The sequence below is a fragment of the Mesoplodon mirus genome, assembly GCF_964341445.2.
Source record: "Mesoplodon mirus genome assembly, chromosome: 4".
Classification (NCBI taxonomy): Eukaryota; Metazoa; Chordata; class Mammalia; order Artiodactyla; family Ziphiidae; genus Mesoplodon; species Mesoplodon mirus.
This window is the reverse complement of record NC_138979.1, coordinates 116821642-116835558: the sequence shown is the minus strand read 5'-3', so window position 1 is coordinate 116835558 and position 13917 is coordinate 116821642. Positions and strand designations below refer to the sequence as shown.

The following is a 13917-nucleotide window of genomic DNA, read 5'->3' as shown; positions in this document are numbered from 1 at the left end:
TTTCTCTAAAATGGGTTCAGTAACTTCCCACCCTTTTCCCTCCTCTTTCCTTCTTCCTATCCCCCAGCTCCCCAGTCATCAGCCCATTAAACTCAACATTACTTGAGTTGAGTTCATGCAAAACTAGCATGATTTCATGTCAGCGCAGAGCAGTGTTATTCATCCCCAAAGGACTTCAAAATAAACAAGTTGATTGTAAACTCTTAATATCAGAAAAATACATTTTCTATCTTCTTGGTTCAATATCAGTATCACTTCTTACAGACTGATAAATGTGGCTGTTAAACATTAGCTGACCCCACATCAGAAATTAAGTGAAGCACAGAAGGCCAGGCCGGGATTTCATTTGAAGGATCTCCTCCTGATGGTGGTAAGTACTGAGTGTGTGTGTATGTGTATGTGTCTGCTTGTGAAGAGGGTGGTTGGGCAGAGAGGAGCAGAAGTATGTAAGAAAGGAGTTGACTCTACCAGGGACGGCAAAAATATGACATCTGTGCTGCCATTCCCTAATCCTAATCCTTTAAGACATAGGTCGCCGAGTAAGCGTTGCATTCTTTCCCAGTGAGCCAAATACAGCCCAAGCTTGCGGTGCAACACAGCCTTTTATTCAGCCACTAACAACTGGAATTTATGAGGAAAACTGTTTATACTCATGACCTAGATAATCTCTGTTCATACCCCAAAGTTTGTAGATGAATCTATTGGTGTTTTCTTCTGAGATTAAAAACTCTCCTTGTAGGCTTTTAATACAAAATTAGAATAATTTTGAGAGAGTCCCTTTATTCAGGGACTCTCTGGAATTTTACACATCTCACGAAGACTTAGGGAAGCAGTTACACTTTTGATTTTCTCTGAAACATCTGTCCCCACTACTAGGAATTTGGGTCACTGCTTTATTCTTTATACTGTACTATCTAGGGAATTTCCAAGTTTCATATTCAGATAGGCATATGATATTAATATATTCCTTAAGTTTATTAAAATGTATTTTCTAGAGAATGAAAAGGAAATGTAGGTGGCTTATGATCAGTTGTGTCATAGCATGGCACAACATAAGGACAAGATTTTATTTTTGATATAATCCTTACTCTTACTTGAACCTACCAAAAGTGTGATTATTCAGTATGTACAACATCCATATATATAGCTAATGTGTACTGGGAAAAATATATGGAGAGGCAGTGGGGCATAGTGACTATGAGACTGGTGGTGGCTAGCTGGGTTGGAATCCAAGCTCACTAGTTGTACGATTTAGGGAAAGTCACTTAATCTTTTGGTAACTCAATTTGCTCATTTGTGAAAGGAAGATATTAACAGTACCTACCTCTTAGGATTATTTTGAGAATTTGTTGATTTAATTCATGTCAAGCGTTTAGAAGACTAAGTACACAATAACATTAGTTACCACAGTCATACAACTGATGCTGAAATTAACCACACAATGCCAATCTTAGCCATATACTACCTAATCAGCAATATGTATCTTTGTATTTAGTCCCCTGTTTTTTTTACTCATAGAATACTTATGATTTTAAGAGGGTACTGTATGTATCTTAATAAGACATTTAATAGGGAAAACTGATTTTAAGTCAAAAACATTGTATATACCAACTTTTAGTGCATGACATATGCCAAAGGCAGTAGTTAACGATCTAGCCTATGTTATTTACTATCCTACACTACAAATAAGAAAACTGAGGCCCAGAGGAAAAAGTTATCATCCCAGGTTCCCCAGCTAATAAGCCAGAGCCAGGATTTAAACCCAAGTCTGTTTAGTCTGTCCCCTTTCTGTTGTATTAAAGCTCTGGGAATATGTGGAGTGAGAGTCTAGTAAATACACACAAGGTACCACCATCTTCTATGAATAAATATTTCTATGCTTGAATTGGGAGAATCTGCCTGAATCAATATTATTGAACACAAAACCCTAATTTTCTGTGAAAAAAACTGCATGGAAAAAATAAGAAAATATTCAGATGGCTCATTCAGTTGCCACTGTTTTGTTCTGTTTTGTTTTTTACTATTTTCACCTGGTTGAAAAGCAATTTGTCAAGTATGTTCAAAATAACTGGCCAATTGATAATGTGTTGCTGTAGCCTAATTTTTCAGATGCAAATTATTTAATATTCTATGAATACTAGTTCCAAGGGAATAGAGAAAAACCTGTGATAACCACCAGGTTTTCTCAGGTTCAACATTTCACACAGTGACTATAAGAACTTCTTCCGCCCAAACTCAAACTTCAGCAGCAATGGTGGTTGATTTGTAATCTCAGGTCCCACATCCATTTTGAGCTTTCTTCATGCAAAGTACTGAGGGATACTTCTGACAGAATATACAACACAGGGTGTCAAAACCAAGATCTACTTTCAGCTGCATTCCTCTAGGAAACACCCCAACCCCCTCCATTCATTCCCCTTACAGTGAGGACAGTCCTTTCTTAAACACCAGTCTAATTGCATAGCACCTAAACTACCTAATGATCTTCAGCTATTAAACTTTCAAGAGAGAAAAAAGTAAAGCCTTTACAATTGTGATTCTGTTCTGAGTGCCTTCAGTACAATTCATCAACAGATAGTTTTCTTCTCCAGGTTGAATGAAAAAAATAAAATAAAATCACTCTAGGCTGCTTCTAGTTCTACACTAAAATATCCCAGAGGGTATAAACTCAAGATTGCTTCACAAATCTACACAATTTTTATGGATGATGAACAACACTGTGGGAAATAAGTTATGATAGTCAGCTAGGAAATGGAAAATGTCTAAAAATTTCTAAAAATAATGATTACATTTCTCCCCTGTGTGACACATAGCCATTTTTACAGAAGCACATAGAGCCCGTGTTAGGAAGGGCAGCTGGTGCCTGTTGTGAGGTTGTTCTTTCTGGTGTTTCTTAGCCTGAGATGTGGGGAGGAAGTAGCCTTCAATTTCACATCCTGCAATAATTCATCTTGCCTCCTCTCTCCCAAATCAATCTTCTCTCATGCTTTCTCTGTCTTGGCAATAAAAATACCATTACCATCCATTCTTCTTTCTTCCTATAGAAATTAGAGCATGTCTCTGAATATTTAAATATTTGAATTTTAACGTATCCCTTTCCTCAAAAACAGAATGTCTGTTATGATGCTTTATCAAAAATGTGGCTGAGAAGAATCTTCTGCTTTTTTTCTCCCCACACAGGTAAGATAAAGTGCATTAAAGCACACTGAAAACATTTGAAAATACTGAAAATGTAAACACTTTTCTTTATTATGTTTTGAAATAGAACTTGAATTTTTCTTGCTTAACTCTCATTTAATTGATTCTGGTTTTCTATTGTGTTTTCTCTCTCTTTTATACTTCTGAGATATCTTGTACCATGAGTATAACCTTGCCTGAAAGATAACTTTGCATACTGTACCAAAAAAGTGACGTCTTTTTCAAAATTTCCTTTCTCCAGTCTGTTCTCTCTCTACTATACTCTCAGTGTCTGTATAAATTAAGATATCCCCTGTTACATTATATTGCCTCTTTCACATAGCAAAGAAACTTGCACGTAGAAGGCACTGCAATTCTTAATTGAAGTGGATCTGGCAAGGGGGCAACTCTTTTACCCAGAGGCTCAGTCCTTCAAAAGCTGAAGAAGAGGCTTAGATAAAACGTTACTGTCTACAAAATAAAGAAAACAGTACAAAGACAGAAGTAAAATAAAAGAACTTGACTTTAGCGTTGGTTAAAGGAGAACAAACTTAGTTTGAGATGATTTTTCATAACAAAGAAAAGGTTGGTTTACCAAAGCCTGAAAATGCACTATAAAAGTAGAACTAGTATTACAAAATGCAAGACCAGAATATGGCTGAGCTGCACCTTGTTTTATTTGCATTTGTTGTTTTGTTGTTATTGTACAGTATGACTACCATATTACTGATTTGTTCTTCTGAAGTTATTCTTGGTACCTAAGATTGTGAATCTCTGCTGCATCATAATGCACTTTGAATTTTTTGTCACTTACGGAAAATTAGTTTAGTTATTTCATTGGCCGTTTTTGTTTTAAAGTAATGTTTGAGTTTTTCCAAAATTTTAAGGAATTTTTTAAAAATTTATTTTATTTTTAATTTATTTATTTTCGGCTGTGTTGGGTCTTCATTGCTGCGCAAAGACTTTCTCTAGTTGTGGCGAGCGAGGGCTACTGTTTGTTGCGGTGCACGGGCTTCTCATGATTAAACATTTTTGGGTCTTGTTTAAGAAATTCTATGCCTTAAAAAGGTCAAATATGTTTTCCTATATATTATTCCAAAAGTGTTAAATGTGCCATTCACTTTATGCATTTAATTCCCAGTCAATCATGGTGTATGATCCTTTTAATGTACTGTTGAATTCAGCTTGCTAATATTTTGTTGAGAATTTTTGCATTTTGTTTATTATAGATATTGGTCTGTAGTTTTCATATAGTGTCCTTCTGCTGGCCTCATAAATTCAGTTTGGAAGTGTTCCCTCCTTTTCAGTTTTCAAAAAGATCTTGAGAAGGACTGACATTATTTATTCTTTAAATGTATGTTAGAATTCACCAGTGAAACTATCTGGTCCTGGGCTTTTCTTTGTTGGGAGGTTTTCAATTACTGATTCAGTCTCAATCTCCTTACCTGTTATTGGTTTGTTCATATTTTCTACTTTTTCTTGATTAAGTCTTGGTAAGTTGTATGTTTTTAGAAATTTATCCCTTTCTTCTAGGTTATCCAATCCAATTTCTTGGCATATAATTGTTCATTGTAGTCTCTCATGATCCTTTGTATTTCTATGGAATCAGTTGCAATGTCTCCCCTTTCATTTCTGATTTTATTTATTTGAGTCTTCTCTCTCTCCCTCTCTCTCTGTTATAGTTAGTGTAGGTAAGGGTTTGTCAATTTTCTGTATCTTCTTGAAAAATTGGCTCTTAGTTTCATTGATCTTTTGTATTATTTTTTATTTTTATTTTTTTGCGGTAGGTGGGCCTGTCACTGTTGTGGCCTCTCCCGTTGTGGAGCACAGGCTCCAGACACGCAGGCTCAGCGGCCATGGCTCACAGGCCTAGCCACTCCATGGCGTGTGGGATCTTCCTGGACTGGGGCATGAACCCATGTCCCCTGCATCGGCAGGCGGACTCTGAACCACTGTGCCACCAGGGAAGCCCCCAATCTTTTGTATTATTTTTCTGGTCTCTATTTCATTTATTTCTGTTCTGATCTTTCTTTCTTTCTTTCTTTCTGCTAACTTGGGGCTTAGTTTGTTCTTTTTCTTCTAGTCCCTTGAGGTATAAAATTAGGTTCTTTATTTGAGATCTTTCTTCTTTCTTAATAAAGGCATTTATTGCTATAAATTTCTCTCTTAGAACTGCTTTTGCAACATTCCATAGATTTTAGTATGTTGTGTTTCCATTTTCATTGTTTTCAGTATTTTAAAAAATTTCTCTTTTGGTTTCTTCTTTGATCCATTGGTTGTGCAGAATTGTGTTGTTTAATTTTCACATGTTCAAAAATTTTCTAGTTTTCCACTTTTTGATTTTTAGTTTCATACCATTGTGGTTGGAAAAGATACTTAGTATGATTTCAGTCTTCCTGAATTTGCTAAGACTTGTTTTGTGGCTTATCATATGATCTATCATGAAGAATGTTCCATGAATGCTTGAGAAGAATGTGTATTCTGCTGCTGCTGGCTATGATATAAGGTTAAAGGACAAGATGAATTAATCAAAATTTAATATAGCTACTATAATTTGTTAATAAATACACAGTATAAAAATAGGTAAATTGTGACATTGAAAACATAAAAGGGGTAGAATGAGAGGGTAGAGTTTTTATATGTAATTAAAGTTGTTATCAGCATAAAATAGACTGTTATATCGAAAAGATGTCTTATGTAAGCCCCATGGAAATCACAAAATAAAAACCTGTAGTTGGGTCTTCCCTGGTGGCACAGTAGTTGAGAGTTTGCCTGCCAATGCAGGGGACACAGGTTCGTGCCCTGGTCCGGGAAGATCCCACATGCCACGGAGAGGCTGGGCCCGTGAGCCATGGCCACTGAGCCTGCGCATCCAGAGCCTGTGCTCCACACGGGAGAGGCCACAACAGTGAGAGGCCCACGTACCGCAAAAAAAACAAAAAACAAACAAAAAAAACCCTGTAGTAGATTCACAAAAGATAAAGACAAGGGAATCAAAGCATACCACTACAAAAAAATCACCAATTCACAGGGGAAGGCAGCATAAGAGAAAAAAAGAAACTAGAGAACTACAAAACAGCCAGAAAACAATTAGTAAGGTGTCATTAGTAGGTCCTTACACAGCAATAATTATACTAAATATAAATGGATTGAATTCCAATCAAAAGGCACAGGTAGGGCTTCTCTGGTGACACACTGGTTAAGAATCTGCCTGCCAGTGCAGGGAACACAGGTTCGTGCCCTGGTCCGGGAAGATCCCACATGCTGCGGAGCAACTAAGCCTGTGCGCCATAACTACTGAGCCTGTGTTCTAGAGCCCACAAGCCACAACTACTGATCCTGCGTGCTGCAGCTACTGAAGCCTGCGCCCCTAGAGCCTGTGCTCCTACAACAAGAGAAGCTATTGCAATGAGAAGCCCACACGCACTGCAGCAAAGAGTAGCCCCTGCTCGCCACAACTAGAGAAAGCCCGTGTGCAGCAATGAAGACCCAACACAGCCAAAAAACTAATAAATAAATAAATTAAATTAAGAAATAGGAAAAAAAAAAAAGAAGGCACAGGTAGCTGGGTGTATGAAAGAAACAAGACCTAAGTATATGCTGAGGACCAGAGATATACTTTAGCTTTAAGGACACATACTCTCTAAGTGAAGGGATGAAAAAAGATGTTCCATGCAAATCAATGCAAAAGAGAGGAAGGATAGCTATATTTATATCAGAGAAAATGAACTTTAAACCAAAAATGTAAATAAGAGACAAATAAGGTCATTAAATAATGATAAAGAGATCAACTTATCAAGAAGATAAAAAAATTGTAAATATATATGTACCCAACATTGGAGCACCTAAATATATTAAGCAAATACTAACAAATCTGAAAGGAGAAATAGACAACAATACAATAATAGGGGACTTCAGTGCCTTACTTTCAGCAATGGGTAGATCATCCAGACAGAAAGATCAACAAAGAAATATTGGAATTGAACTATACTTTAGGCTAAATGGATCTAACAGATATATATAGGACATCATAATTTCTTCTTGCATCTTAGGATCATTTTCAATCTTCCTGAAGTACAGTCTTTAGCAATTCCCTTAGTGAAATTTTCTTTGTAATAAAAAATCTTTTTATTTTTTAAAAATATGAAAATGTTTATATTTTAGATTCATAACAAAAAATCTTGTGATCATGCAATTCTAGTTTGACAGTGAGTTATTGATACTATCAGAATTTTGACAATTATTATTACACTCTCTTTTAGCATCTAGTGTTTCTTTTTGAGATGACAGTTATTAATCTAATTTTTTTTTTGGTAGATAATCTGTCATTTATCTCTTGCTTAAGATCTCTGTGTCTTCAGTTCCACTACAATGTGTGAATTTTTTTTCTGAATGATCCTTATTGGTAGATTCTGTGCTTTCTGTATATGTCATTACATGTCTCTGATAAGCTATGACATTTTCTAGCTATTATTCTGTTCTAATGGCTATTTCTAACAAATCTAGCCAACAGTCTTATCATAAACCTAATTACCTTTACAAAGGAGAAAATTGAGACAGAGAATAAGTAACTTGCTAAAACCCACATCATCAAAAAATGTTAGTGATTCAAAACTCTCCATCTGGGAATCTTATCATGTAGTTTGGATCTTCTTATTGTATACTTTGTGTCTTTTAACCTTATTTTTTCATATTTTCCTTCTCATTGTTCTGCTTTCTTTGTTTTTTCTATAGGTCTGTCTATCAGTTCACGAATTATCTCTTTAGCTATGTCTAATCTGTTATTTATTCCATTCAGGTAGGTTTTTATTTATATTTGTTATTTCTAGTTACTATGTTTGTCTTCATTTCAGTTGACCCTCATTTACAGATGCTTATTTATTTCTATGATTGCTATTGAATTTTCATTGTATATTCATATCTTATTGAACCTAATCTTCAGGGATTCTGAGGACATAAATGGGAGACTTTTTACTCTACAGAAGTTTTGTATTCTGCAAGATCCAGGGTCAGTACTGACCTAGGACCACTTAACTCCCTTCAGTGATTTTATGATTAATGCAAGAGTTTCAAGTTTTGCTCCAATCTTGCCAGTGTTTGGAGACATGTTCCTTGGATGGTAGTACTGACTGAGGCATCTACCTTAAGGTAAGTCTTCCTTAAAATTCCCTGCTCCATTTACCTCTACCACTTACTATCTTCTGCTCCAGTTTCAGCTGGATACTTTTTTCTCATTTTAGAAATTTCCCTTACGTTTAGCAAACTCAGCAATTGATTAAAATGTATATTTGTTATACTTTATTTAAGCTGTGGTTACATTTTAGCAGGAGTCTTCCCAGTAACTAGTTCACCTTCTGACCATTGCTTTTTTTTTTTCTGCTAGTTCTTTACGACTGTACTATTTATTTTTCAAACTTCAACAGAGATAATATTCCTTATAAATTCATTAAGAGTTAAAAGATCTATATGTGAAACACAACAAAATTATACCATATTTAGTCACTTGGATGTTTCACTAATCATTTAAATTTTTTAAAAAGTTAAACCAATGTATTTTTAAAAACTTAGAAAAATAGGTATTAATAAGCAGAGACAATTTTCTCCATAATTGTGAAGACAGGCTTTTTTTTTTTTTTTTTTTTACTTAATAACCTGATTTTGAAGGTTCATTTGCATTCCTATAGAGGCATTTGGAATACATACAAACCAACAGTAAATTGTTTCTGACATATTTATTAGTTTCCCTTTTCATTAATTATATCTCTTTATTATTCAGAAGATTCCTTTTGTGGAAGCAGAATAACTTGGGAATAAACACAAAAACCATTTAACTACCAATTCAAAAAATGTTATTTCTTTCTCTGACCATAAAAGAGTTAGTTCTTCAGTTACATCTTTACACTATTTATTGTTTAGTTATATTTAAAGGCAAGTTAAATATTCATTATTTTTATATGTAAGACAAATGTGTCAGTATGACAGCCAGAGACAACACTTTTGGAAACAACAGTTGTTTGTAGAAAACATTAAGATGGTAGTTTTTAGCTGTTGCCACTGTGCTATGCTTTTGAAAGCCAAACAGACAGATGGGCATTCAATATTTTCTTGACTTTTTATATTTGTTGATAATTGTTGTAATTCATTTTGAATCTGAAGATTTGTAAAGCAATACTTGGGGATTTAACAAACCAAACTTGGATTAATGAAGCACAAACTGTCCAAATATTTTTCCTACATTAAACTTTGCTGAGCCGTAATAACTCTTTCTTTGGGTCAAGGGCTGATCCCAAAGCATCTGGGAAACAAATCCTTTGGAGCAATCGCCAACAATCTGCACACACTCTAAGGGCGATAGAGTTCAAAATATTAAATCAAAACAAAATTTAAAAACTTTTTTTCTTGAAGCAAAAGTACTATTATTTAGTCGGTACTCATTAAATATTGAGTGTCCTAATTCCAGGTTTATAATCATAAAATTATTGAGGAACCCTCTGGAAATGTAAACGTTTCACAGTATTAGATGATTTCCATGCCTGTTTCTCCATATGCTGACTGTATTCTGGTGCTCTCCCTTCTCCAGTAAGAAATCGAGAAATTTTAGTAGTTTTTCCCAAGTCAGGGATAATTGGTGCTCAAAATAGGAACCCACCATTGTATTTCCTGTATTCATAATTCATAATCAAGTTTCTTTTGAAAGGAGACTTGCCATGTTAATTAGAAAAATAACAGGGACTTCCCTGGTGGTTCAGTGGTTAAGAATATGCCTGCCAATGCAGGGGACACCGGTTTGATCCCTGGTCCAGGAAGATCCCACATGCCGCGGAGCGACTAAGCTCATACACTACAACTACTGAGCCTGCACTCTAGAGCCCATGAGCCACAACTACTGAGCCCGTGTGCCACAACTACTGAAGCCCATGTGCCTAGAGCCCATGCTCCGCAACAAGAGAAGACACCACAAGAAGCCTGCGCACCGCAATGAAGAGCAGCCCCCACTCGCCACAACTAGAGAAAGCCCACACGCAGCAACGAAGACCCAACAGAGCCAAAAAGAAAAAAAGAAAAAGAAAAATAACAATAATGAAAGATACCACCTATTGAGAGCTATGTGCCAAACACTGTGCAAAAGGATGCTCAGACCTGATCTCATTTAATCCTCATAACACTGAAAGTAAGCTTAATTACCTTTATTTTACAAAGCAGAAAATGGAGACATAGAGACAGTAAGTATCTTACCAAAACACACATCATCAGAAATCCAGAAATCCTCAGAAACAAAGCCCTGCCTTTCCTAGAGCCTATGTGTGAACATGGTTTAACAGGTAGTATGTTAGCAAATGTGATATACAGTCCCATGAGGTATGAAGTATACATGCTCTCCAACCAGTCAGTTCATGATTAAATTAAATTTTGCATAAACTTCAAGGCACATCTTGAGGAAAGCAGGAGGCTCATTCAGTGACATATACAATAATGTGAGTGGATTTCAGCTGTTTTCCTAAGCCTTGAAGAGAGCTTTGGAAAATGGGATAGATACGATTTGTCAGATGGACAATGAGAGATTCAAGGGGTAAAGAGAAACCATTCACCCTTGCCAACTTCTTATTTATTTTCTCATTCTTGTCAAGGAATGGCTCTACATTTTGCTCAGACTAGCCTTCTAATCCTTGTCTACAAAGCCACGTGTATTCCTTTATCAAAAACTTGACTCCATGCCAGCCTCCCTAAGGAGCCCTACACCGATGATAGGTCAGATAAATGCATGCATTCTCTGCTGCTTCTCTGACAAAGGCATTCCCCAAACACCTTTTGCTTAGAATTTTAAACATTTTCTTCAAAAACAAAAAGAAAATTATATCTGGTTTGTCGTCTTGTTTTGTGTGATTGTGAATTCAGACATTCTTCCAGGTGTTTTGTACTACATGAAGGTCAAGAAATATTTAGTGCATTAAATGGTCAATTTGTCTGGTGGAATAAAAGCTGGGATAGTTAGAAATGGCTTGTAAAGGGGATAGAGTGTACAGTTCTGTAATAGCAGGTAATTCCCTCATCAATAATTATAACATGGTATCTTAGCTAGGGTATGTGGTTGATGGTAGGCCATCATGTAGAGGAATTCTTACTTTCATTGGGAGATCTGCCAAGGGAGGAATGGAGTAAATCTCTATCTATAAAAAAGGCATGGGGCTTCCCTGGTGGCGCAGTGGTTGAGAGTCCGCCTGCCGATGCAGGGGACACGGGTTTGTGCCCCGGTCTGGGAAGATCCCACATGCCGCGGAGCGGCTGGGCTCGTGAGCCATGGCTGCTGAGCCTGCGCGTCCGGAGCCTGTGCTCCGCAACGGGAGAGGCCACAACAGTGAGTGGCCCGCATACCACAAAAAAAAAAAAAAAAAAAGCATGGAGTAGAGCAAGAAGCTTTCCCTGGTGGGAAAAATGACAGTAATTTTAAGAGTGGGTGGGAGAGGTCGTCATCTCTTTTTTGCAAAACATTTCAGGTATCCACCTTTTGCTCTGTGCATTCATAGGGAATCAGAAGAGAATGAAACATATATGAAGGTGCTACAAAGAACGCCATACATACTGCTTGAGGGTCCCAGAATGGTGCAAAGTGGAACTCTTCATTAGGGTATGCAGGTAGGGATTTGGGGGGAAGGGCTAAATGTCATGAGCATCAGTACTAGAGGACAGTTTGAAAGGTTGACCATTCAGAGGTAAAGAAAATATTCAAAGATACAATTGGCCACTACTTCATTTAAGCATTCATTTGATATTATAGAATATAATATAGGATATTATATTTATAATGATGTATATAGAATATAATTCTTAGATATTATTACCTGACAGTTATACTTCTTAACATAACTTTATGCCATAAAAACAAGCACTTGTGCGGTATATAGAGCTGGAAGGGAAAAAGACTATCACTGCTTTTTGATTCACAGAATTCTCAAGACTATGGTAAAAGGGAGATTCATAAGAATACCATTCTGGTCCCTTTATTGTGGTGATAGTTAGGAAGTTACAGACATTGCCTAAATAAATTAGCTTTTTCAGAAATTGCTAGATATTTTCCTTCTAACAGTTGCTTCTGACACACAGGCTTTGATCTCAGCGGCTTTGGAATATGGCCCTGTTGGTCAGAAAGAGGCAGGTTCCATCCATCACTATTACAGAGGGAATGTATTCTCTGCGGAATCCTTTAAAGGCTACAAGTTCAATTCCTCCTATTGGTGGTAGAGTGGGTTGCACGTGTCTGGCAATTGAATGTGACTCCCCACGAAGTTGGAAGGTGCATGTAGCACGCCCAACAGTCTACACACAAAGAAAGATCAAGTTGGCCTGCCCCTCTCTTTGGAGCTTGGAGCTCACTGATCTCAGTAGAGTGGCACTGTCCCCTTTATGACAGCCACTCATTTCCCAGGCCTGCTGAGTTTCCAGACTGCCTTCCTATTGTATGTATACACAGACTGATTATAAGTTCACCACTTCCTTCCACCTTTTTGTACAGGGTATTATCTATGACAGATGAGTGCAATAAAGTGAATCCATTTTTTTCCCCCTCTTGCAGGCAGCAGCACAGTGAGTTCTAACCAACAAAGGCACATTGAGGTAAATCTTTAGCAGTGTCACCACATTGACTTTCATCATTTTCACCTTTCCTTTCACTGATTTTTATCCCTGGAGTTGTAAAACATAGTTTCACATTGTGACCGTCCTCTAGTCCTCAGTAGAATTAGTTACACTGACAAGAACATACTCTTTTTCATAGACACTCCATCACAGCTCAGCCTTCGTTGCTTCTCTCTTTCCACAACTTCTATTTTATAGATAAAAGCTCAGAGTTTCAAAGGATGAAAAATTTTCAAAAAAGTCCAAGCTTTCATTTTAAAAACATAATGCAGTACTAGGGAACTATTGGAAAAAATGTGATGGAATATTTAATAAGAAGGGAAATGTTTTCTATATATTAGGAAAAAAATCCAAAGCAGTATACATGTGATTTAAAAAAAAATTTATTTTATAAATATCATACTATATAGGTACAGAAAATATATGGTTGTTTGCCTTTTTCTTTTCTTTCTTTCCTTTATTTATGAATATATTTACTTTTGTAATAAAATTTTAAAATATGTAAAGGCAAAAAGGAAAACAGAAAATAAGAAATAAATACAATAAGGTTCTTTTAGACTGTTTAGCCTACATAAAAAAAAATTGAAAAGAAAAGATTGGTTCAAATTTGTTGTTTTATTCAATTGTTTATTGTGAAAAGGAAAGATATTTCAAAGAGGAGGAGGCCTGTAAGAAACCACCACTCTAATACCATAGTGATTTCTATTTTTTTTAAGTCACAGACAATTTTAAAACAAATGAGGGTGCTTTGTAGGGAAAGCACATTTCAAGGCATCTTTACGGGAACACTGAGAAAGAATCCACTGGAAAAGGGAGATACAGAACCCAAAAGCTAACTTTTGCCTATTTAACCATTTAAATAATTGCTCTCATTTTGTTTGCAAGTTGTTAATACTTTAAAGGACAATTACTATGTCTGATCTTTGGATTATTGTGTCCTCCTTTCATTTAATCAACCGGTAATGAACCCCTACTATGTTGCTTTCATTCAAATCTTTTTATGGTGTTCCTTTTCCACTATGCTCACTGGCTGAGAATCTCTGTAAGAGAACAGGTTAAGGAAAGAGATAGGATAGGGAGGTAAATGTGAGGACCAAAGAGGGACCT

At 36.3% G+C, this 13917-nt stretch overlaps 1 long non-coding RNA gene across 1 annotated transcript; it reads left to right on the top strand.

The window, feature by feature from the left end:
- The first annotated feature begins 269 nt into the window (after positions 1 to 269).
- On the top strand, positions 270 to 8320 carry LOC309803565. Its single transcript, XR_014293968.1, has 3 exons — positions 270 to 370; positions 3111 to 3180; positions 8120 to 8320. It is a non-coding gene; the product is annotated as an uncharacterized lncRNA (long non-coding RNA).
- The last annotated feature ends 5597 nt before the right edge of the window (positions 8321 to 13917 follow it).